Here is a 4,353-nt window from a genome sequence, read left to right as displayed (position 1 = left end):
TTGAGATAGAGTCGCAGGGAGGAAAACGGAGGAAGCTCCTGGTCTGAAACCAGTGTCTCCTCCATGGAGCTGCAGGGACAATCTGCCGTCACATCAGCAGCATGGCAATTAATGTAAAGTGGGCTGTGGGGACAAAGCTACTAGATAGACGGTGTGTGCCTGGCTAAGTGCCACTTTGGAGTTGGCTCCGATATCAGCAACCTCAGCCAAGAAAGACCAAATGGCCACAGCACTGGGACTGCTGCTCCAGTGCCATGGAGAAGCTCATGGGGTGTGGGGAAGGGTCACCATCAAAATAGCTCAGGGCAGTTCTCATGCCACCACCCAGATGTTCTCCTGCATCGGAAGACACCTGAAATCCCAGCTGTCAAGAGAGGCAAAGCTGGGCAAAATAGGAACAACTGTGGAAGTAACCGAAGCTGTTTTCATTTGAAAAAGAAAGGTGAACAAATTTAAGCAGGGGTTCAGAGGAGAGGTCTGCCTATGAAAGGGAACTGCAGTGGAGAGGGAGGAGGCTCTACCCCATTCTGGGAGGGGAAGGACATGGAGAGAAGACCTCAAACACCACATTAAAGTTTGAGAATAGTCAAGTATGCTCATATTATGAATTTCAGTCTCCTCCACCATGCATGAAATGAGTAAATATTCATTGGGCTGAAGAGAAAGAGAGGAGTGGGGGAAGGAGAAATGACTCCGTAGCATAATTTATGTAAGTATTCACTGGAGCTTGAACAGGAACCCATATCTCTCCCACTCCCAGGTGAGTGCCCAAGCAACTAGGTTAGAAGTCCTTCTTTTTCCTCTCTCACTGCAACCTGGGGTTTAAATAACATTTAATTATTCCTCACAAAGTGGAGAAGTTCAAATGGCAGAGACTGAGTGGACTTTTCTGCCACCTCAAAACCAGAAGGCCCTGATAATCAGGAGGGTCTTTCCAGGTGGGTTCAAGCCTCCTTCAGAAGAAGAAAAGATGAGAAGAGAGAAGATCCTGGCCACTACACTATTTTGGAAGAGTGGCCAGTGTTTCTCAGTCCATGCAGACTTTGATCTCTGGGCCATATCCAGAAGATGTCTCACAAATTGGGCTTTGCCAGCAAGAGAGAGACATGCCCAGAGGAACCTGGTGTTGCTTAGCCATAAAAGCAGCACTGATCAGTTCAGCAGGCTGAAAACAGAGGTGGGTTTGGCAAAGAGCAGGAGCAGATTCTCAGGGGAGACAGGCAACAAGAAAAGTGGCAGCTATACTGAAAGGTAGCTGAGCAGGGCACACCGAGGATCCAAACTAGACCCCTAAAATTGCTTTATGTTTGAGGCACATCATACATATGCCAAACAGGCTTGTTTCTCCACAAACCTATGTGCTCACCTACATCATGAGGGAGATACAAGGAAAGGAACCACATGAGAAACCTGCTGCCCAGCCGCACCATTCCCAGTGAACCCCAGTGAGTCCCATCAGCCCCTTGTCTACAAGGAGGGACCATTGCCTCTCTCTCTCTCAGATAGCCCAACCCATGAACAATTTTCAATTTTGCATCATTTGAGGGACAGATCACCTTGTATGATGGCTGCCTGAAGGGTTCATGTGCTGCTTTTAGCCAGCTCACACAGGGTTGGATTGGATTTTTCTTTTTGCTGCATGACAGAATGGAAATGAAGTGGGTGGTGTATACTCTGACTACAAGAGGCATTTGCTAATCTCTGAGGAGGAATCTTATTAGAGAATTGGAAGAGGTCATTAGGGGAAGGGATGGGAAGCTCTAGAAATTACATATCACCTAGGAAATTGGCTGGAAGAAATGGGAGTCTCTGTGCAAGCTGGCTCCTGGAGAAAGGTGAGTCCAGCCCTCCCGCTTCCCTTTATTCACCATCCTTACAGTCGCTGGTGGTTTTCCTATGATGCGACCTGACCTCAGCTCCTTGGCTGAGTACTACAGCTGGTCCCTCCAAGCCTCTGTTACAAGTCAGATTAACAATAAAATGAAGGACATGAAGGGAAAACCAGATGGGGAAGCAAAGAGAGTAGTGTGGGACCCAAATCCTTTAAACCTTGGCATCCTGCCTTCAATCGTCGGCCTTCACTGGGGAAGAACGCTCATGAGTCGGACCACTAGACCCCATAGCTGGGTGGAGGAGACAGCAGTCTTGCAAGTCACTTTTCTGATATGACAAAGGAAGAAGAAATGGCTATAGAAAGGAGGATTCAGCGAGCCTCGCCTTTCACTGCCTCATCTGCTTCATAAATGTCTTTTAAAAAGCACTGCAAAACATGTCTGCAAACCCAAGAGGAGACGAAGGAGAGGGAAAGGCCCTGGGCACCCCACCACTCCCCCTGCCTGCCCTCAACCTGTAAAGACATCAGCTCGACAGCACATGCTTGCAAACCCCGGCCCAGCTCTGGCTGGGTTAATGTGACAATCCATTTCTGACAGTGTGTCAATACAAAGCAATTTAGGAGTGCATGAAAAATCGACCCGAGGTAACAGGCAATTTCTCCGCTCCGCTGGTTAGACGGAAGTGGGGACCGATGAGGCCAGCATCCCCGAGCACGTCCCTCGGCAGCACCCACTCTGCCTTCACAGCTCTCACCAGAAAGAAGGATGGAGCGAGGATGGAGCCAGACACCTGCTATGGGACATGGTCTCAGGATGGGGACAAAGGATGACCTCTGAAGGTCCCTTCCAAGCCAAACTACTCTATGTTCTATGATTGTTGAGGGTAGCAAGCCATTCTTTCTTCCCATTAAGTTTTGTTAATCGGGAGGCATTTGAATAAGTAAAGTAACAAACGGTTTGAAACAAAGTAGACAGACTTAAACATACACATGATTATTATTTCAGATAGCTCTCTACAACTACCTGAAAGGAGGTTGTAGCACAGAGGGTGTTCGTCTCTTCTCCGAGGCAACAAGTGATAGGACAGGAGGAAATGGCCTCGAATTGTGCCAGAGGAGGTTTAGATTGGATATTGGGAAAAATTTCTTCCCAGAAAAGGTTGTAAAGCACTGAACAGGCTGCCCAGGGCAGCGGTGGAGTCACCATCCTTGGAGGGGTTTAAAAGATGCAAGATGAGGTTCTTAGGGACATGGGTTAGTGCCAGTGTTGGCTTAATGGTTGGACTTGATGATCTTGAGTGTCTCATTCAACCAATATGATCCTGACTGATCCGATGATTCTAAGGCAGCAGCCTTGGCCTGGGGTCCATCTGACCTGCCCTACGGACAAGGAGCCACAGGCTGGACCACCCCAGGCTGGAGAGGGACAAACAAGTGGTCCAGGCGACCCAAAAACCTGATGCTAAAAAAATCATCTCTTCTTTTAAGCCAAACTCAGAGCATTCTGGATGGGACCTGAGGCACTATCCAACACTGAACTGCTGCCCTTCTGCCACAGACACAAGGAGCCTATTTCACGTGGGTTTATCTCCCCAGGTAGGGACTAAGAGAGACCATGAGAATCAACAATGAGGGGCAGAGGGTGCAGTGGGAGAGGAAGATGAAGGCACTGGCATCGCTGAAGGTCAGCCTGCCCTCTCAGTCATCAGCACAGATTGTGAGGAGGGCCACCGCCTGCCTCTTGCCCACATGGAAGCCACCAGCAGCCACCTCAGAGCTCTGCCTCTGCCGTGTCGTGAGTGCGCATTGGCTCTAACACGGTGGCTGGCGTCGAAAAACGGAGGGTGAGCTCAAGCCAAGCAAATCTGTTTGCAAATGTGGAGAGCAGTAACAACGTGCTGGCAGTGCTCGTCCAGTATGATGGGCTCACGGACACTCCCAACACGCTAAAAGCATCACAGTCTGTCATTAAAAGCAGAAAACACAACAGATAGATCCTATGCCACTGAGCCCAGGCTTTTGCCCCCTCGCAACCCTGGGATGTTTCAGTCTAAGGAGTTGATTCAGATCCCTCACTCATCTGGAAAGACCAGAAGTGCTGTCTCCACTGAGAGAGTCGGGACAGATTACACTTGCTGCTTCATTTTCTGATCGAACAGCTTTGGACCAGGCTGAACCTCCCACCCATGCCACGCACCATACACACAGCAACCCTAGAGGGTGCTAAGCAGGAACACGTAGAAGTCAAAAGAAAAGGAAGAATGGGTAGAGAGAGGAAATATAATATTGCTGTGACTCTGCCAGAATAACACGCTGGGTTAAACCCACCCTCAAATATAATTTTATCCAGGACACCATGGGATACAGCCAGGGAGGGAGGGTTCGGGGTTGGGTCCTTTTTGTGTGGTTGCATTAAGGGTAGGATCCCCATTTTATTTTGATTTAATAAGCTAGTTAATGCCTGTTAACAAAATTAAAAGTCATTATTAAAGGCAGATGTACTGGTGTATGAATAGCTA

The sequence above is a fragment of the Patagioenas fasciata genome, chromosome 10, assembly GCF_037038585.1.
Source record: "Patagioenas fasciata isolate bPatFas1 chromosome 10, bPatFas1.hap1, whole genome shotgun sequence".
NCBI classification, from domain to species: domain Eukaryota; kingdom Metazoa; phylum Chordata; class Aves; order Columbiformes; family Columbidae; genus Patagioenas; species Patagioenas fasciata.
Note: the sequence above shows the minus strand (reverse complement) of the source record.